The sequence below is a fragment of the Dicentrarchus labrax genome, unplaced genomic scaffold, assembly GCF_905237075.1.
Source record: "Dicentrarchus labrax unplaced genomic scaffold, dlabrax2021, whole genome shotgun sequence".
Taxonomy (NCBI): domain Eukaryota; kingdom Metazoa; phylum Chordata; class Actinopteri; family Moronidae; genus Dicentrarchus; species Dicentrarchus labrax.
The window spans coordinates 20,926,511-20,948,765 of record NW_026136718.1 but is presented as its reverse complement, the minus strand read 5'-3'; the positions used below and the strand labels follow the sequence as shown (position 1 = coordinate 20,948,765).

Genomic DNA, 22,255 nt, shown 5'->3' with positions numbered 1-22,255 from the left:
CTGGGGACACCCCCCCCTTCAGTTGATTTTGAAACGCTAGGGCCTTATATTGAGACCCGACAGCCGTTTACACAAGCGGTGGCTGTTTATGATGGCGGATAAATTTGACAGCTTTCCAAGTATCATCATGTCAACGCGTTTTTTTTTTGTGGTATCTCCTGGTCAGCTTTTACTTTCGGTGTTCACTACCTTTCCGTTTTGTCCACCCCATATCTCTGGTGCTCTCCCATGTGTGTGCCAATGAGCATGCCTAATTCTGTGGACACCGCGCGTCTCCCCCTGGCAGCCTGACCCCCGAGGCCCCCGGGCGGCCCTCCGCCTCCTGCGCCCCACATCTGACACTCTGATAGCTGAGGCGCTTTCTCCTCACTCTCATTTTCTCTTCCTCGGGCTTTGCTGCAGTGATTCCGACATTGCCGGAATGGACGTTATTGCTCGATTATTCCTCCAAGGATACACGTGCATACACCGAGGGGGTAGAGCTGTGCGTAAGATGGGCTTTGTCCTCGCGTAGGCTGTGTGCCGGCATCCCACATGGTCTAAGACAGGCAGCATCACGGATGGAGAGAGCCGGGGAGAGAGGCTCCCATCCCGGATTGAGTGTAGAAAAATATCTCGGCCTCATCAAAGCCTGGTGGATTTTGATAATTTTGTCTTATTTAATAACGCATCACTGTCCGATTATGGAAACTGCAGTTTCAGATAGACTGAATATGTGAGTATGCTTATTCTCAAATAAAGGCTATTTAATGTGAAACATTTTAGAAGGAAGAATACAGTGTAGTTTAAATAATCGTCTTTAATTTGCTTTATCTTGCCTATAATATCATGTGAGTTGCACAATAGTAACTTCTTCAGAGCATTACATGTGCCAACAGATATTAGACATGCTAAGAAGTCAAATTACAGTATTTCACCATGACGTTTGTCCTAATGTTTATCTGTGGGTTGTTTTTCTGCAGTAAAAATTAGATTTGTCCTGATGATGCATATTTACGCAGCACAATAATCATGTTTTAGTGATTACAAAGGATTGTAAAGGCTAGTTTGCCCTGCTTCAACTTGACAGCATGTCACCAACTGATCCAAAGTACACAGTGACATCCAGTGATGCTGGACTTGTTCCACTAGATCATGTTGTTGACATTTAGCTGGAAGCCTTTCTACTGTACGCTGTATATGGGCATTTGGTAGTTTGTCATGCTTTCAAACAATTCATGGATTAATTCACTCAACACGGAAACTGTGGTCTATGGTCTGAAATGGGTCGATGTGAGCTGGCATTTAAAACAACAATAAGCCGGTTGCTTGTGAGGGCCTGTTAGTGTGTTCTTTTAGGGAGCGAGTGGAAGTAACATTGTCTCTTACCTCAGCTTAGGAGCTGCGTTATCACATAGGAGCTCACCCTGGATATGATATGGTCTTATTAGCAGGTAGATGCATGCTCTGTTAAGGCTATCAGTGGCATGGTGGCTAGTTTTCTTTCCTGTTACGCTTGTCCACGGATGGCAGGCGAATGTGTCATCATCCTCCTGCAGCTGGATGACTTCACCCTGCAGATGCTCGTCAGGACTTGTAGTGGGAGTGGGAAGTTCACCTCTGGTTTTGAAGGATAGTAATGACGGCGTGAATCCACAATCACCTGATACTGTAGTATAATTGCTGGAAGGGGTTTTGTTTAGAATAATACACTTTGTTGCATATTGCTGATGATGGTCGTACGGTGATGGAGGTTGTGGTATACACATTGTTATTTTGCCACCCTCTACATCATTCTGAGCTATTCCAAAACAGTCTGAGGACGTGGTTTTTGTAAAGGACAGGCAGTCTTTATGCGTAAAGGCAACGGGATATTACCTATAACGTAAAGCTTTGTGCATGTCCGCAGTCATGTGTGTATATTGGGGACAGATAGAGAGACACAGGGACAGGGGGCGCAGAAGAAGAAGAAGAAGGAGAGAGAGAAAGAGAGAGAGATAGATAGATAGAGAGAGAGAGAGAGAGAGAGAGAGGCGTGCGCACGCAGGCGGAATGCAATGGCTCCATGTGACCACAACACAAGCAGCTCCGGCAGCGGCGGCCCCTTTAAGAGACGTGGGTTAGTTTTTCTCTTTGGTTATCTAGCTGTATGAGTTTATGTAATATCATAAAGCTAGAGAACCGAATGTATAAACTAATTCTACAGTCGTCACGGCGGAGCGAGACGGAACTGGGACCGATGAAGAGGGGCGGGGAGCGAGGGGGGCTGCCGGCGGAGCGGATGGATGGATGCAGCCCGCACGGAGGACTGGAAGCCCGCGGCAGCGTCCGTGCATCGCACCGTGAAACGCCTCCTGCTTACTTGGACGTATGCCGGTGCAGAGGGGAACGCCGCCCCCCCCTCCCCCCCCAAAAAAACACCGGATTCATAGATTTCTTTCACGGGGGATGCGTGGAGTGACAGTAGTTAGCAACCGGAGACAGGCTCCATTCATGGAGTGATGATGAGGAGGAGGAGGAGGAGGAGGAGGGCGACTCGGCAGTGGTGCTTCTGCTGTTTCTCTTAATGGAACATACCCGCCTTTCAGTCACACGACAGTAGCTTCTCACAGGCGTGTTTTACATGTTTTCTGCTGATTGTGTTAGTTAGTTGGATGCTGATAACCAGGAGGTGGAAGGAACACGGTTTGTAGCTGGAGAAGCACCTGATTGGAGGAGTCGTGGTAGTCACGTGTTCCACCAGTAGCCCCCATATCCCCTTGATGCTGGGCCATCTATGTAATGATAAGGAAAGGAGCTAATACACCTACAGGAGGCTCCTATTTGTGTCTCTGCAAAAATGCATATTGCTTTATTTTGTATTGAACAAGTTGATGTGGGAATGATGCATTTTATTCCCACCATACTGGGCTAACTGCACAATCCCACTATCAGGTGCATTCTCAGGGCTTAGTATATCCGGAACTGTACAGCAGGTGCGGCAAAGATCAGGAGATTGTGAAGCAGGTCATCAGAGTAACGTGTCACAGGTTATGAAGTGCAGAAGAAGACGATATTGTGATTCAGTAGGTGGTTGTCAAAGGGATCATCTTATATCCCCGGATTTAGCTTGATTGATGCACTTATTAACAGCAGCTTCAGGCCTCCTGCACAAGGAAGTGAGAACAAAACCATGTCTCCTACTGCTGAGGAAAAGACCAATGGGACATCAGGGAGACAAGATGTGCATCTTTGTGTCCTTTTTTTTAACAAAAGCATTCCTAGTTTAGCTACATTTTCCTAGATGTAGTTTATTTTTATAAATCAGAGGATGAGAACACCCTAGGGCTTAGTATAGCTATGTTACAGTAAACAATATTTCATCTAATGAGAGATATCCGTAACTGATTGGGGACTACACACCACATAGCACCATTAAGTGTGTTTCATTGCTGATGTGCAGAAGCAGGCCAAGCAGAATTTTCGGAGGCAGTATTAAGGGAGGGCTGGGTCGGCTGGGTCGTCCAGGCCTGTTTTACAATGCTGTTTGGGCTGCACACCATCTCTTCTTTCTCCACTCCATCCTAGTCAGAGAGGAGCTCCTGTCTGGTTGCAGGACTGCCTGAGTGATAGGTTGTAGCCTGAAGTGGAGCCTGTTGAATTTTAAACAAGCCAATTCTGTGTTAGCTGCTAAAGCTGTAGCTGCTCTGTGTGGTGGCCCTGCTCGGCACGGTGTGTGTGAGTGTGTGTAGCAGCACAGAGCCTGGTGCTACTGTTAGTAGGCCCCATCTTACTGCGTCACAGACCAGGGCAGGTGGGGAAGGAGCTAGCTTGGGAATATCTCTGCTTTCTCTTGCCTTTTTGTGACAATATGCTGCTACACTGCTGCTGTGTGTGTTGATACTGCCGGGTTGTGTGAATAGGCCAGTGTTGTGTGTGATGTGAAGCAATAGGCTATCTGTTATTGTAATTATGGTGATATTAATGATAATTTCAGGCTATCAGTATGAGCTGTGCCGTTGTACTTTTAGTAGTTTAATAGAGGCGCAAATGAATGTTTTTATCAAGGAAACACTGCAGGAGCGTCAGGATACCCATGTCTCAATTTTAATGTGACAGCACCTAGTAAATGGTAATTGAGACAATATTTTAATACACTGAATTAAAACTTGTATTAATTCAGCTGGAATATCCCAATATTCAGGACTATGTGTGTACAGAAACTACCCCTTTTTTTGTAAATGCACGTCCCTTCTGTCCTTTTTGAGGGTTAATTGCAATATTAAGCTAAAACATTAATAATACGGCATGTTTCCATTTGATTTGACAATGGCGTTTTGTGCTATAACTACACGCCACAGCAACAGCAGCACCTCCCAGCATTCGCCTGGTTGCAGAAGAAATTAATGCATTGCTGAGGGGTAATAAATGGAGGATATGGGGAGAGCCCTTTGAGATTGAAATGCAGTCTGAGAGGCAGGCTAGACGTTGGTTTTCCCACATTAATATGTGTCTGTCTGGGCCCTCTCCACCATCAGGAGGAGGCCCTCAACACCAGATGGAGCCCAGTCTAGTCTATGTCTAGTCTACCAACACCTGCCATAAGGCTGCATTACCCTTCCCATTGTCTTGCACAGGGATTCATCCATTTGTACATTTATTTGAAATTTTATTGTTTCACCAGCTTGAAATTTATTCTACGAGCTGTTACGATAGAGGAATTAACAGACAAATTAAACAAAAAAATTATGTATAGAGAAAATAGGGTTGAAAATGATGTAGAAGGAATGAGGTGAGAAGATAAGAGGAGGAGAGGAAATGTGTTTATGCATGCATGCCATACATTTCTAACCGACCTGTCATGTCTGTAGCCATTCCTGCTGAAGCGTAGATATGTCAGTATGTCCCCCCTCATCTCTACCTGTTCCTTCCCCACTCTCTGTCTCTGCACTGTATTGATAACGTTGAATATTTTCATGTTGTAGTTCTGGGTGTTGCATGAGGGCAAATTGTTGTTTGTTGGAACAAAGCAGTCACCCTATAGCTACACTGTCCTGTACACAGCAGAGCCATTGTTTTAGTTTACAGCCCTGCTGCATTTCCAAGCTACCATCCTATAGATGTTATCTTGTTTGTGTCACACTTGGCCACTAGATTGCAGAGCTGTGTGTATGAGTGCGCGTAAGTGTGTGTGCACATGTTTCTGAACATTTGTGCATGTGGTTCTCTGCATGTGTTTACGTGTCTGCTATACTGCGCGTTGTTACTGCACCCTCAGTGCCTCATTTTCTGTCTCTACAGAGCACAATAAACATGACAGCATACTGTCGATTACAGAATAGTTCTTTTTTTACATTGTGGAATCAGGCTGCACAGTTTTGTATTTTCATCGACAGCAAGACTGTGCTCGAGATTGGGGTGTGTGGCTTTTATTTTAGCAAGAACTGCTTCTGTAATTTCTGTCTTTATGTAGAAAATTACTGTAAAGCATTTTCCAACTGTTTTCTTAATTGTATAATATCTGCGGAATTGAATTGCTCTGTGAGCATCATATCAAGAAAATCCTGATGGATTTTACTCCAAAAATTGTTTTTTATTTTTTTATTGAAGCTATATTCACTTATTATTATTATTATTATATTATTATTACCATTATCAAAGCATAATAATAGTATTACGCTTTTATTGAGATCTGAAATGATTCATGGTTCATGGTCTATTTGATTCCATATCATAAAAATCCATATTCCAATGTTATCAATTTTCTATTATCATTTTACCTTGAATTGCAATGGCCTATATAAACCTTTTCTCTGAACTTATGAATTCTGGGTTTGGTAGCCTAGCAACAGCCTCTGACCCATGCAAGTGAAAGAGAAAAAAAATTGAAAGGCTGACATGCAGGCTTTAAACCCGCAAAGGACATCAGGTTTCAGCGGATGTAATCTTTCAGTATTTTGTGTAATCGCTTGTGAAGTGCGTTGTGTGTGTGTGTGTGTGTGTGTGTGTGTGTGTGTGTGTGTTGAAGAGATTGGTATTGTTATACATTTACTACTGACAGTTGAAATAGGAAATATAAGAAACTTTACTACACATGAATCTAACAATATAACGCAGCTGTTTTTTATTTTATTTTCCAATATCACAATGTGCACTCTCGTCATCATTCTATTTGGATAAATTAATGTGCCATCATTAATTACAGTAGTGTTATCTGTTTGGCGTGCTCCGTTCTCCTTTTCCAGTTTAATTTGTAAACATAATTTTTTGTTATGTAGTTTGTTTTAAAGGCCTAATACAATTTACTAGCAGCCCAGATATTAAGAAGTGTCTATTTTTGCCCTTCTCTTTTTTAGAAACAAAATAAAACTTTCTATTCTACACATTTAATTTATGATTTGATATTTTCTCTCATTTTATCTTTAAGTCAAAATATCCTAAATTATTTTTCCAGAATGCCAGGTGATATTATATTATTAATAATACTCTTTTTTTTTTCTTTTTTAAATCGGTGTAACATACCTCAAAGGTTTCCTATGATAGAGGTTTTCAAGTATGGCACAGTGCTTTGTAAGAGAGAATAAAGGTGGATCAGACACGTTGGGCTGTGGGGTTATGACCTGCTGCAGGAGTAGACCCTCTTTCTCAACTTAATGCTTTATGTTTTTGCAGGAATCTATTGAGTGCTGACCAAAGCGCAGGCACACAGAAATACACACACTCCATCAGCAGGCCTGCGTCTGAACCTGGAGGACATCAGGTCAGCAGAGACACACACCACCTCCTGCTCTGAGCATCTAGAGGTCACAGAGCGGGTCAGAACAAGGCTTCACCACTCCAAAGTTACAGGTGAGACTTTAAAATGATCTTCCTCCGTGTGCTATCAAGCATACAGCACTATGTCAATGATTTGTAAACAGACTTGAACTACGTACACAGTACTTTCAAATAACTACACTTGAACCGGTGATCCTGTTTGTTTTGAGGCCTATTAAGTGGTACAGTTTGCGCTAAAAAGTCCCGACTTCATCATCTTTTATATCCTCACAAAGACGGGTGAGGTGGACGTGCCTCTCATTCTTTGCATGTGCACTTTCTCATTTGCCTTCCTCACCCTCTCATTCGCCTCTCGCCCCCTGCTTTATAACGTCTGATCCAATTTGTTAGATTCTTCGGTTTTGGCAGATAAGGCACAGGGTGGCCACTTGTGTAATCTATATTTTAATTCCTTTGTCCATGCTTTTTTTTTATCCCTTTAAGGATACATGTGGAGGGGGGGCTTGGCCCGGTGTGTGTGCAAGGTGTGCTCATGTGGAAAGACTGCCAGGGTGGCTAAGTCCCTCACGCCTCTAATTCCCTCCCTCCCCTCTGTACTCCCCCCTTACTCCCCCCAAACTACTTACTTTTCTGTCCCCTGCTCTCTGTCCAGTCCTTGGGCCTCCATCCACTCAGTCACACACAAATTACTTTACTGTTACTTTATGTTTTTTGTTTGGGGAAAAGTCTCAAGATGCACCTTAATACCTCTGTGGATTCGCTTACTTTTTTCCAACAAGTATAAGTCTGTGGCTTTAAACCCTTTCATACTGTGAAATAGCACAATTATTATTTCAATTTATTAACCAAATTACACAGTATATACTATACTTGTTACAAACTAGTATCAGTGGTGGATAGAATACAAAAAATCTATACTCATGTAAAATTACAATTACTTCCATAAAAAATAACTCATGTAAAAGTGAAAATTACCTGACTAATAAATTACAAGTTCCATTTTTATACTTTTAGGGTGTGATTACTACTGCAATTATGAAAGTGACGCTGAAGTTGGCATTATGTTATCTTAATTGCTTTCTAAAGCACACCCATTTAAAGATAAGTTGATGTCATTATCATAACACCAAAGATTAACGTTATACATGAGAAATTACCATAGCTAACATTAGCTAGCTAACTACATTTTCACTTACAGAATGTACAACTTTCTTCAATGTGCTCACAAAGGTTAGAAGAAGAGTTTGTAAAAGCGGAGATTTTAGTGTTCTTCAGGAAACACAGCAAGCATTTCATCATGTAACTCTCGATTTTTTTGATTTTTGTGTTAAAAGTGGACAGATGTGGCTAGGGATTGTCTCTGGAAGCTGCTTCTTGTTCTGTGTTATCTCCATCATCATCACATCATGGCCAAAAGACAGGTGCTGCTTATTTTTCTCCTAGGCTGCTCCTCGCACTCTCTACCCCTACACTCAATCTCCGCATTTAAAACTGAGTTGTAACGAAGGTATAAATGGTAAATGTGGCCTAATAAAAAAGTAGATTCATAGCTCAAAAACATACTTGAGTAAAGAGTATAGGTACAGTTAAAAAAAAGGAACATAATAATGACTAATATGGACTGATGTCCACAAAGACTGTTGGCCACCGCTGTTGCAGTTCCTCGCCTAAGTAGTTGGCAAAACCTTACAAGCTGTGTATTTTTATAACAGAGTATAATGCCGAAGATGATGGAAGGCTGAAACTAGAACTAGGTGACCCACTCACTTCCCTCCCAGCTTCCCTCTCAGTGTTGAGTGACACGCCTAAAGATTACCTTCGCTATCCTAACAGCTGCTATTGCGGGCCATCAAGGCCGAGAATGCTGCTCAGCTCGTGCATGTTCAACCTCCTGCCGAGAACAAAGTAGACGGAGTGATGGAGGGAGCGTTGGAGAGGGGAGGAGAGGGAGATGAAGCCCCATCCGCAGAGATTGAGGTCCGTCATCAGGGAGAAACAGAAGAAGTGATTTTTTTTTTATTTCCCTCCAGGGTTAGATGAGCGTTCTGTGACATTGGCCTAGTTCCCCCCCCCGAGAAAGAGTTGCGTTTGAGAATCAGACAAGGGAAGATCAGAGGAGATTTCACAGCCTGTGGCTATCCTCCTCCATTGCGTTCAAACACCTCTTAAACCTCCTTCGCTTTGCTTCAACTCGATAAGGGCTGCTGGTCTACTTAGTCAATATCATATCCACAAACTAGATAAATCGATGCAAACAAGCTTTGGTTGGACATGGGCTTTAGAAGAGGAGGCATAGCTACAGGCTAAATTTGACGCAGAGACACATCAATCCAGAAGTGACACTCCTCATGTCCTCTTTGTATTCATAACGGCAATTAAGAGTCAGACTGCTTGGGTTTTGCCTTGTTTTACTCGTACAGGACCCATGTTACAATATGTTCATTTGCTACAACTGTTCATATAGGAAGTGCCGGCCGGAGGATGTGTGATTTCACACATAGCAGTGTTGCTTCCACAGCCGAGCACTCTCATGTATATGGAAAGACTTGAAGTAATCCGCTCATTTACAGTACCTCAGATCCGGTCTGCCATCTCCCTCTCTCTCTTATTCTCTCATACTCTCTCTCTCTCAAACACACAAACACACATACCTCAGTGTACCGTATCTCCTCCCTCCCCCCCATAGTCCCCCACCCCCTTTTCCATCCCCATTCGGGCTCATCTTGCCATCACCTCTCCAGCTCCGCCACCCCAGAGAAACCAATTCAGACTGCTGCTCCACACCGTCATGGCATGTTGGCCAAGGGAGATGGAGTCCTTTCAGGTTCTCGGCTACAACCTCCCTCCCTCCTCCTCCCCCGGCGCTGCCCCCTCACCGTTTCTCAACATTTCCTCAACATGCCTGTTGTATCAGCAGGGTAGCTAGACAGCACGATAGGACTGCTCCTGAGAATCAGTTGGAGTTATTCTGCACATTATGTGACCTTTTAAAGTTTCTCTAAAATTGCATGTGGGTGTGTGTATTTTTTGATTTCACTATGAGCCTGCCTTTGCATGGTTATACTGTCAGATTAGCAAGAGTATCTGAAAGAAATGAAGCCTGCATTATGTGTTTAAACGGACTGATAGTGAGGTTTATCAGTAATAGGTTATCGTTAATAGCAAAACCAAACCCCCAACCGCCCACCCATGGCTTCTTAAAGTTGGCAATCCGCTTTTAACACCCCGCTGTTTGCTGGGATTTTTTTTTTACTAGGCTGTCTAGATTTGTATACATAAACTGCGCTGCTTGGCTGTTCTTAAAAGTTGATTTGAATTATACCCTCTGCATTATGCGGCTTGATAGGAAATAAATCTCTTCAAATGAATACACTGGATGGAGGGTGTGTGTGTGTGTGTGTGTGTGTGTGTGTGTGTGTGTTTGGGGGGGCACTGAGTGTAGAGTGGTGGCGTATGTTAACATAAATTAAAGTCTATCTGCAGAGGGGCATGTAGAAGGAAAAATAGAAACGGTTTGAAGAACAAAAAAGAATAAATGAGGTGAAGAAGAAATGAGCTCTGATACGTTTTGGTGTGTCAGTACAAAAGTATATTAGCAAATTAGTTTTGTCAGTTACTAATTTTGCATTGGTATCACTTGCTTTATTTCATCAGTCACTTTGCTGTATTGTTTCTTTTACCTCCTTAAAGCTCAGAGGCCTCTGGCATCTCAATGCGCACTGACTGAATGGCGAGGTGGCTGTATTAAAGGTTGGTGGTGGCTGTGATGGTGGGGTGCAGCAGGGTGACGAACAGAGCACAGGAGGGAGGGAAGGGGGTCCACTGAAAGGCAGCAGGCTGTGGAGTGAATGGGAAAGTGTGAGGGGGGGGAGTAGGGAGGGAGAGTTGGGCATTAGCAGCGGAGGCAGGTTGGGGGTGTTGGGGGCCTCCGTTGGTTCAATGCAACGGCCGGAGCAGCTGTGAAAAGAGGTCTCCCCTTTTTCCCACGCCCAGTGCGACGCAGAAACCCTGCTTCAGCCTGCCAGGGTCAAGTCACATTTCTAATATATACACTGGGCCTGTGGGCTCGCACAATGCATACACACAGCTCATTTATTTTATGTATGCACACAGACAGACACACACTTGTATGCACACAGCGAGTAGACAGCCTCTCAGACGGAGACAGAGGTGGGGGCCGCCACAGAGAGAGAGAGAGAAAGAGGCAGTATTATGACACTGATTTCTGTCCCGTTGGCACCATTGTTTCGTCTTGGATCTTGCAAATTAACAAGCTGCAAGTGACATGCCCAAACACACACACACACACACGCACACACACAGATGTGAGTTTCACCACGAAACCTGCTAGTTTGAGCACTTTCAATTTCAGTTTGTGGGGGACAAAAATCAACACAAACACCATTAAAGATGCAAATTTAAGATTTGTATTCTTCTTTTCAATTTCTTACACTGTTTACTGTCACAGGTTCTCCACTAAGACATTCATGAATATATCTCAAAGTAAACTTCATATGCGTGGGCTAATATATCTGTGGGTGTCTTCACTGTATACACCCATAACTGTGTCATCCACCCACCCTCCCACCGCCACCGCACCTCAGCCCCTTTCTTCTTCTCTCACGTTTACGTCTCAGCCGCCATTTACAAACTATAATCATATTCCAGGGAGGGGGATGTAAACGCTTTGTCCTGACAGACCCCCACCCAGTCCCCCACCACCACCCCAGTGCCAGATGCCCTGCTGTATTGTGTGGGTGCTGTGGGGGCAGACAGGCAGGCAGCCCCCTTCCTCTGTCTCTCTCTCTCTGCACCATGATGTCACCCTACTTGTCTGTCTGTCTGTCTGTCTGTCTGTCTGTCTGTCTGTCTGTCAAGGCCTTGACAGGAACTTGAGTGTGGGAAGGAAAGGCGTTCAGGATGGGAATGGGGAGGTGGGGGGGTGATAGAGGTTCAAGGAGGGGTTGAGGGGCTGAGGGGTTGGGAGGGGATTTTTTTTTAGGGGGATAGTTTGGGCGTTTGGTGTATTGGGAAGAGAGTGTCTGGCCTGAGAGGTCAGCGAGTGGACTTGAGCATGGAGCAAGTGTGTGTGTGTGTGTCTGTGTGTGTTTTTTTGGGGGGGGGGAGGGTTCTCCTAGCAACTCTAACAAGAAGTGGAATTTAGATGAGTCTATTGGTCTGTGTCCTCCAATAATTCAGTTGTTCAAACACCTCGGTTAGCCACACAAAAGGTCTGAACAGCGAGGATATGAAGAAGAGAAAACAAAAGCACCTGTTTTTACTTTTCTCTATTTGTTCATTATGGATTCCATCAAATACAAGTATTGTATTACCACTGTTGTGCAGGGATATAGTGAAGTCATGACAGTTTGAAACTGATATAGCCCGACTATTACAGCAGACAGGATAATGCATGGTGTGATATTAGGAAATATCCAGGATATTACACATAACAGTGGAATTCACTGCTCTCCTTGAATTAATTCACATCTTTGTGAAGTTACGTGATATAGCAACGCTTCAGTCTCCAAAGTGAAATTATTAATATTTCCTTTATATTTTTTTTAGATGTGGGAGGTGAGGGCAATTTTAGTTCAAATACCCAGGCTCACTCCTGGACCTGTTCCAGGATTACTTCCTGTGAGTGTTTCATTATAAGAATGAATCAGACTTATATAGTCAAACTGTACTGCAATGGTTCTGTTCAGTTTTTTTTGTGTCTAGGATGAGCGAAAAAGGCTGGATGTAGACTTTTTTCTTGAATTAGGAAGCCTCAATATACATTAAAGGAACAATAATCCGTAATGTTTGTGCCATTGGTCAAGTTTAAAGATCCATTTGAAGCAGGTTTTAATACAAAAAAAAACACACTACTTTGAGTTATAATTTTATAATTCTTTTCCACAAAGAAGTTTAATTACTTAAAAAAAATTCTTAAAATGGCATCTACTCATTCTCCGGAATTGAAAAAAACCTTAACAGAATTGATTCAAATATGAATATTGTTAATCTCAAAATGTAATGTCTGGACACAAGATATGTCTTTAGGTTTCAGGTTTTCACATCACACTTCCGTGAGTTAAATATTTGACCAATGATTGGCTTGCAAACTTGGTGTGATGTCACAAAATCATGCTCGTACCTGCACATGTTAAAGTCAAATGTAAGGTGAGCACAGAGAAACTTTCCCCCCTGAATGTGAAAACATCCTTCTGGTGTCAAACTTTGCACATACATCATTCTGCACAGTGAAGGTCAAACATTCAAGTGAAGTAACAAACAGAAAAACACAATTTTGGGTGGAGGGGGACTTTAAGCCTTTGCCAGATGCTTTGGTGTAATGTTGTAGTTTATTCACTCCCCCTTAAGCACATCCTCTTTATAACTGACGTGATCATCTGCCAAATAACTCATTTTCAACATTCCAGTTTTGGTTATTTTAAGGCCTACATTGAAAGCAGTAGTTAAAATGTTCTGGCCTCCTGTTACCATTTTAAAAACACTTTCTGTCAATCTCAAATATTAGACTTCATGATTCCTGAAATAAGACTTTATGGAGAATGAATATTTTCATCTGACAGCAGTAATGTGGTGGTTCCAGCTCACTGGCAAACATGGACAACAGGCACCTTTTTCAACTGGCAAACATTTACTAGGACACAGACACATGCCTTTGTCATTCATCCTCTCTCTATTTGGACTCCTGCCTTTGTATTTCTTCCACCCCTTTGCACTTTCCATCTCTTGCTTTAATAGTTCTCTCTGTGTGTCTCTCTCTCTCTCTCTCTTTGGCTGTGTGAAGAGGTGATAGTATTGGGAGACAATGGGAAAGACTCACTTAATTAGCTGGACGAGAAGATGCATTGTGGCAATTACTGAGCACAAAGGGAGGGGAAGGTATGGCCCTGTAATGTGCTGCTGTGTGTATTTGCCTGGGTGTTGTAGCCTGGAGTGCAGGCAGGCCTTTATAGGGGAGAGTGAAAGCAGTAACAATGGCAGACAGGATGTACTCCACATGTAGAGCCATTTCCAGTCCTTTTACAAACAGGGACAATAGCTGCTACAGCCTCTTAATGGCTGGAAATGCAGAAACTGTATTCCCTCTACGGATGGAGTATGGAGCTACAGGTCTGGTGGCTTTGTGCAAACTAACTTAACAGGTGTACTTCTTTGTATTTATTTTTTTCATACTTCATGCTTCAGTTCACTAAATCGGTTACATGCATAAATAGAAATAAGGCTGCAACTAATGATTGTTTTTATCATCAGTTAATCTGTGGGTAACTCGTTAGTTAGCAGTAAAAAACATCACACATTAGGGTTCAAAATCACAAACCCCTCATAGCTTAGCCACATAGCTTAGCAACCATAACTATGTACAGAAAGTTGCCTGTCAAGTTTTGGATTTCCCCACATGTTGAAGCAGTGTGCGTGGGGCTGGAAACATTAAAAAGTTTGACGGGGACGCTTTTCAACCAACTCATGGAGCCAACATTGGCTTATTTAGGTAGCTAGCAAGCTACGGCTCGTAAAATCTGCCAGTGACAGTTAACTTTTTCCGTTATTTCTACCAGCAAGTGTCTACTTCTTGTTGAAAGCCAAACATGTCAAAACTTTTAAGATCATTTTGAGTACTAAATCTGCCACTGTTTGTCATTGTTAACTGCATATGTACCATGTGAGATAGGAAAGCTTCATAGGTGTCGCAGCTTAAAGGGGCTAAGCAAATAAATTATTATTATATAGGACTGAGAAAACCAATTAACATCTAAGAAGCTTTTTGGTATTTATACTAAAAAAACAGCTTTTTGTGCCAAATATCGTTCAACCAATCATTTAATATGATAAAAATAGCTGATTGTTTCAGCTCTAAAAGCAACTTTTGTGTTGCCACCAGGTTGTGAATAATATCTCTGGCTGGTGTTTATCCTCCTCCAGTATGACATACTTTATCTTTTACTGTAGTTCTAGCCAAATGAACCATTTGACCGCTTACCTTCGGGACAGGGCTGCAGTGTAGTAACACAGTGACTAATGTTATAATTTCTTCTTCTGGTCCTTTCATCCATCCTCTTCATTTCTATTCCTGATTGTCCTGTTGCCGTGTACCAAACTGGACATGTTTCTTTCTATTTCTGACTGACTATGAGTGGGCCGCTGCTTGGTGCCACTGCATGTTTTGCGTGTTGTGTGTGTGTGTGTGTGTGTGTGTGTGTGTGTGTAGAGTTAGGTCTGGCAAAGAGCATTCTCCTCTAGTGGAGTGGCCTGAGGGGATTTCTTTCATGAAGTCAGATAACATCCAGGCGACCCCCTCTTCCCTTTTTTATAAGAGTTCTTTAACCTTGATAAATGAAGTAGAGGCGGGGAGGTAGGGAGGAAAAAGTTGCGGGCTGTGGTGGGGGTTTGAGGGTGTGATGGAGGGAGGAGAGAGAGAGAGAGAGAGAGAGAGAGAGAGAATGAGAGACACCAACTCCCTGGCCGGCTTGCTCTCAGGATCAATAACGTTCGGAGAGCTGCTGAGCACTCCTGTCTGGCAGCTCTACCATAGGGGATGGAAGGAACGGAGGGAGGGAGGGGGGGGGAGGATGGGAGGGAAAGCAAGAAAAGGAGTGTTGAGAAAGCCTCTCTATCTCCCGCTTGTCCACCTTTTTTGTGAAGAGGGGGAATCAAAGCGGATGGTGGTGTAAAGATGGAAGGATGAAGTGATGGAGAGGAGCATAGATGGAGCAGAGTTTAGACCATTGCACCTATCCACCTGAACTGTGCCACCCACCTGCCTGCCTGCCCGCCAGGAAAACACACACACACACACACGCACACACACACACACACACACACACACACACACACACACACACACACACACACACACACACACACACACACACACACACACACACACATGCACACACACACACTGAGGTCTCCTTTTACGGAGCCACAAGGTTACAGAGTGTCGATACAAACGCGCACAGCCCTCCGACAAATGGGATTTGGCATGTTCAATCAACAGTGCTGCCAAATCCCTGTTGTTAAGTATTGCAGAGCCATATCTGTCTGCAGTGGGCCTGAGCTATGCTACCAAGGCCCGCTAACTGTCCCCTAAATATCCTCTATTAAAGTCCTCTGTAATAGAATTATCTGCTGCATTTGTCATTGGATTTGAGTAGGTGTGTGTGCTGTGGCATAAATAGGGAACAGAAAGGGAGTTTTTTTTTCACATTGTGCACCTGTTATAAAAAAAGGCCTTTTCCACCAGTGCCTTGAGGTCATGGACACCTGAGCTCTATTCCTCTCTTCTTTCTTTCTCCCTCTTCTACTTAATTTCCTTGCTTGGAGTTTAAAACGCTGGTCTCTCCCTCCTCTGGCCATCTCTTCTGGCCTTTTTCCTGTCCTCTGTTAGACCTGATCCTTTCATCTTCCCTCCCATAATCCTGTGCTAGAGAAGCCTTCTCTTCACCCCTCTGCTGCTTCCCATTGCTCTCTTTTTAACTCCATGCCTCTTCTTATTTTAGCGTGTCCCTGTGCTCCTGCACTGCTTTCTTCTCCTTTCACTTTCTCTTCTTTATCCCCCCTTTTATCACCCCTGTCTCAACATCTTCTCTCAGTCTTCTGCATCACCCTTCCTCCTCCTCTGTTACTTTCCTCGGTCCTTAATTAAGTTAGTGATCAGTTGACTGCCCCTATCATTGGTAGAGAGCAGGTTGGTCCTCCCATCTCAGGAGGGGGGTACATTGTCTGTGCTGGTTGACCAGTGTAATCCCCCCACCAGGGACAAAGGGCAGTACCCTCGCTACCTCAGCCACCCCTAAAGGGCATTAGCCCCCTGACGAGAGCTGTGCCCTGGCCTGCCCCTGCCTGCCTGACAACCCAGCATCACACCGCTGGCTTTTTCCTTATCTGAGGAGGGCAGTTTGACTCCCGACTACTGAGAGTGAATGCAGATGACTGTAGTTGCTTTTAGACGTCACAGAATCATCATCAATCAATTCATTGAGAATTGACATGTACAGGATCCCTTGATTCATATTTCAATCACCCCATCACCCACACACACACACACACACACACACACACACACACACACACACACACACACACACACACACACACTGTTGTATTAAGATCAGGAAGTCCTACTCTAAACCTCCTCACAACCCCACATACCTCTCTCCCTCTTTTTCTCTTTCTCACACACACATTCACACAGGGAACGAGTAGGTAAGGTTGCTATGGGAACGGTTGGCCAGAGTTTACCAGAGGGGAAACAAACAAAGTACTGTTCATGAAAGCAGGTTGTTCTGTGCAGAAGGAGCAGTGATACTGTGTGTGTATGTGTGTGTGTGTGTGTGCGTGTGTGTGTGTGTGTGTATGTGTATGTGTGTGTGTGTGTATGTGTGCGTGTGTGTGTGTTGTGCAAATGTGGGTTGTGTGTCATGTCTAGTGATTAGATACATGTGTATGAAGCCATGCATACTGCATCATTTTATATCTTTGTCCTTTTCACCAATACCTTACTGCTTTACAGTACCTTCATAAAATCTTCAGACATCAAAAACATGCAGGGACTGCAGCTTCCAGAGGAGTATGTTGAGATATGAGCCCGTATGGCCGCATAGTGTTGCCTTTTATACGTGACGTGTTCAAGTAATATCATCATCAAGTTCATTTTAAGGAAAAAGATACACTTGTGTAACAAAGTGAAGAATGCGTTCATCCTTTGGCATTGTTTTAGGGGATGCATTCATCAGCTGGTTATTTGCTTGATGAATCCATCTGCCTTATAACATCACAAATGGTTTCAAATTGCCCGTCACAATTTCCTGGAGCCCAGTATGATGTCATCAGATGTCCTTCTTTTGTCTGACCAAAAAATATAATTATTAATTTATTATAATGTTAAGACAAGGACTGCAGTTTTTCACAGAATAGTTGATTTTCTGTTGACTGACTAATCCATTAATAAAGTAATAGCTACTGCTCTATGTGATTTCAGATTTTGAACTACGGCTAGATTTGTCTGCCTTCTCTCAGATATTTTTCTATGAATGAGTGTGTTAACACAATGTGTGCAGATGCGACAAGGACCTTAATGTTAACCTTGCATGTTTCTTTAAATGTGATCTCTCTATGAGTGTGTACCACATTGAAGTCCAACTGTAGTCAAAAAATTATTGGTGTATCGATAAAAAAACAAGAAGCGCTTTACTTTGGATACGAAAAATTGACAAAAATAAATGTTTAGAGCGACGAGGAGACTGAAAGGTTCTTCACATTAGTGCATGAAACAAACATAAATGTCAAATTTCTCTCACGTTTTCCACTGCGACTGATGACCTTTTAATTATATATCCTCGTTGCGACCTCTTCTTATGCAATGGTGTAATGACACCTGACTGGAGAATTAGCACCACCAACTGTTTCACCCAACAGCTAATACTTGCATAACAGTGCGGGACGGAAACATGCATTAATACACATTTAATTCAGCTGATTTTCTAGATATTCCTTAAAGATTTGTGTTACATTTGGATGGAAACCTGACTTGTATGTAGCCTGCGTTCCCCAGTGCCTACTGTGCTGGTTCAGCTGTTTCAGTTTCTTCTGCCTTCAAATTATATACTGTATCTCCTTTCCTCTCTTCTCCTCTCCTTTGGAAAAGTAGGTCTCGTGGTAGTTGGCTGTCACCTCATCCGAGTCACAAACAGCAGCAACCTCCACAGTTCTCATTTTCTGTCATACCCCTTTTACATTCTTCTCTCTCCCTCTTTTGAGGCGTATGAACAAAATCCATCTGAACTCGAAAGCAGCATACATACCCGCTGCGTTTTCTCCCATAAAAACGCCACCATGCCTTCCTCCCTCCGTCTGTGTCCCCACCCGCTTTAAAGCCTCTTTAGCCCTGCACTCGGCTGCTTGAGTAATATTTATTGTCTCTTTTAGTCTCAGTTTCTCCTTTTATTTTTCCCCTCTGAAACAAACAAGTCCAATGCCATGGGGAAAAACACCCCTAACAACACAACCTCCGCCGCCCCTCCCCACCTTCTCCACCCCCTGTTCCCTCTGTCCCTCGCTCCTTCAGCACTGACAGATAGACAAACGTACTGTTCTCTCTTTCTTTGCCTTTCACCTCTCAAACCTCCCTCCATCCATCCTGCCGGACGGGTACAATGCAGGCGCTCTATCCTGCGGCAGGGAGAATGCAGCCCTGAACTAACAATATCACCAAGGCTGCCTGAATGCCGCCGAGTCCCATTGTGCTCTGTCAGAGGGGAGTTAACACCCATGTCTGAGCCCAATGAATAGTATTATTGTGTCTGAGACATGCACCGCACCCCCGGTCCCCATCCATGTCCCCCTAACTCAACTCGCCCCCCTCTCCCAAACTTGCCTCTCTTGTCCCAACAGTGTAACCCCCCATGCCACTCTCGCACCCCCTTCGCTCTTTCCTTAACAGACAGCTCTAACTTCCAAAGCCTTGCCCACCGACTCTAAACCTCTGCACTTTACTTCTCTATTCCCCTGGCAGTCGGCCCGTGGGTTTTAGTCTCTTTTTCAGGGCTGCGGAGGGGTGGTAAAAGGTGGACAGAAGGGCTGTCACAGCTCTGTGGTGGCTGCGACGAGGATATTTTGGAGATCGTGTGGTTGGTGCAGCGCGGTGCAATGTGGGGTGCTGGGGGTTGAATTTGGCCATGGCTCTTTCTCTGTTGAGGAACACAATGGGACCATGAATCCTCAAAGAAATGTCCCCCCAACTGCTATTATCATAAGAAGAGGGCTGCTGAACCCATTTGAATAATTCTGGATGATACAAAAGCTGAGATGTTTTCTTTGACAAAGTTTCTATAGAGCACCACTGGTCTGGCCAAAACATTTCCATTCCTTCACACTCACTAAGGCACAAACAGAGAAGGGTGAGGGAAGGGTAGTTTGAAATATCTAGCCAGTTTTAAACGTTGCTTCTGTTATTTATAACCATCATGGGCAAATATAAAAATAAATATAAAACTCATTGGGCTTGGGCGGCAGAGGGAGAGCAAAAGAGGGTGGATGTTGAAGAGAAACTTTTGCTGTAAATATTTGTAATGTATTCTTTTGGCACAGTGGTGATTTTTATAATGGGCCCACTCTCGCTATATTTTGCTATCTGCAGCACATCAGAATCTAATAGCTGAGAGTACCTTTGGCAGACAGTATCTCTCTGCCTGACACACTTAACTCTCAGGCCTCCAATCCCAGCAGTTTCTGCTCTCCAAGGTTAGCAGGTTCACATTACTGGCTGAGAGAGGATGCCAGAATCCTCACCCCCGACTTCTCGCTGATCAAAGACCAGGCTTGACATTCAGAGTGGGTAAAATGCTGAAAGTTAAGATTAACTTGTTTTTTCTCCATCTCTGTCTCTGGTTGTTTGTGTACAGCAGGAAGAGGAGGAGGCAGTGGAGGAGGAAAAAGAGAAGCAGAGTGGGTGGAAGGATGGAAGGAGAGAAGGATTGAAGCAGTTCGAGGAGGTGGTTCGAAGCGGGTGAACCCAGAGCAGGTGAACACAGCTGTGGATCGCCATGGGCTCTCTGGCTGCCTTCCTCCTGTGGCCCCGGTGCTGCATACAGGGGTCCCGGGGAGCCAGCAGGGGCCAGCCAAAGCTGCGGCAGAGTGGGCAGGCTAGGCCAGCCAAGCCAGGAGAGAGGCAGGTGAGGCGGGTGAGCCGAGCTCTCATCCCCGCCGGCTAGGAGCCTCCGCGGCAGAGCGGAGCAGCGTGGAGCAGCAGAAATCAATACAGAGGAGAGAGGCTAGCAGAGGTTGCCCAGCACCGCCTGCAGGCCTCGGAGCCCAGGGACCAACCACAACCACTGCTCCCAGCTCCTCTCTCCATCTCTCTTTCTATCTTTCTCCAACAGTCCCAGCACCAGCCAGGGCCAGGGCCCTAACCCTGCAACCGCCCCACACGCAGTGTGTGTGTCAGTAGGTGCACATGTGTGTGTAAAATAGAGAGAAAAAGGGAGAGGGAAGAGACAGAGAGAGAGAGTCTTTGTGTGTGGTTCAGCCGGAGGGGTTTTTGCTGCGTCCAACACCACTTGATAAAACTTTGTCAGAGAGACACGGAGACAGCGAGGGAGGGAGAGAAACGGAAGAAGAATAAGACAGGATGTCGAAGGTCTCTTTTCTTCCAGCTCCCTCCCCCTTAATACTCATTCCACCTTAACTGTTTGAATAAGGATCCATCTGAGACAGTACACAGGACGTTTCTGCTCAGTGCCACTTCCAAGCACATAGCGCGCAATATTCCTAAGATCTCATGAGCCAGGATGAAAGGACAATTTGAACTTTTTCTCTCATCCACTATATTAGACACAACCTGTCTTTTCGCCTTAGATTTTCTTACCTTCACTACAGCAGCTCCCATCAGAGGATATGGCAGTGCTGTATTGATCTATAAGGTGGAAGAGAGGAAGGCGGGCCCAGGCTTTCATACCTCTCTCTCTCTCTCTCTGTGTGTGTGTGTGTGGAAATAGCACCTGAAGTCCACTTACTGCTGTACAGCAGGGATCCCATGGCAGCACAAGTGAATGGCTGCTAATTGAATGAGAGATGAAAAGGACAGTAGTTGTACCTGTTCAGTGCCCCCCTCCTCCTGTCTGATACTACTTGGTTTTTCATCTGACGTTTTTCTCCTCCACGTTTACAAAAGTCCTTCACCACACAAAGAGACTCGCTCTTCAGATGTTTTAGCAAATTGGTGGTGACTGAAGAAAATTGGCAAAATCCTCAGAGAGCGGTAGAAACATCCGGCTGAGGTCATGTCGCAAGACATACTGTATAGTACATTTGTGGACTTTAAAGGACATTAGAGGACAGATGAAGAGTTTTCCATGCATGAAAACTTAACAGAGATTACAACGGGATACATACCTCTTGGTAAGTACAATATCTTCATTTAATTGCTTGTTTTGTGGGAAATAAAACCACCTATATCATTCTGAGAGCCATATTGAACTAAGCAGGGAGAACAACAGATATAAGAAATATTTCCCCTCCTAGTAACAGTGTTATGATAAGATACCATCTCCACTCAGAGGTGCGTGTGTGTTTTTAAAGTAAACATAGACACGTTGTGTTGTAGTTGATCTCCTCAGTCAGCTCTCAGCAGGAGCCCTGGGCTGTGATCATACTGTCACTGAGTGTTGCAGTAGATTGTTGTTGTTGTCTGTACCAGGGAGGGTATTAAAGCGCAACTCCCCCTCGTCTGCCAATCTCCTGGCACACAGAGAGAGACTGGCGCCTCTCTACGCCTCAGCCTGGCAGCGACCCATGCCTACAAAATGGCCGACTCCTGTCTGCCAGCTGTCTCCCTCAGCCAAGATGGCGCTCGGTCGCTTTTTAATGCCCGCTGTTTGCCATCTGCCCTCTAATTGTTAACGGCTATGCAAATATCTTGTAATTGCATTTGCATGTGCTTGATGCTTAACCCCTCCCCCTCGGTTGTAAATAATAGCGCTATAGTAAAAAAGGAAAAAAAGGAAAC

The 22,255-nt window shown here is 44.2% G+C and overlaps 1 long non-coding RNA gene across 5 annotated transcripts in view; it reads left to right on the top strand.

Moving 5' to 3' along the window:
- Positions 1-22,255, top strand: part of LOC127350472 (uncharacterized) — a 44,813-nt gene that overhangs the window by 9,537 nt on the left and 13,021 nt on the right. For 4 of the 5 annotated variants that reach the window (XR_007880583.1, XR_007880584.1, XR_007880582.1 and 1 more), the window contains 2 exons: positions 6,631-6,807; positions 20,154-21,648. This is a non-coding gene — a long non-coding RNA (uncharacterized LOC127350472). Of the gene's footprint in view, positions 1-388; positions 716-6,630; positions 6,808-20,153; positions 21,649-22,255 lie in introns of those variants that run through there. The other variant, XR_007880585.1, reaches the window with a different exon arrangement.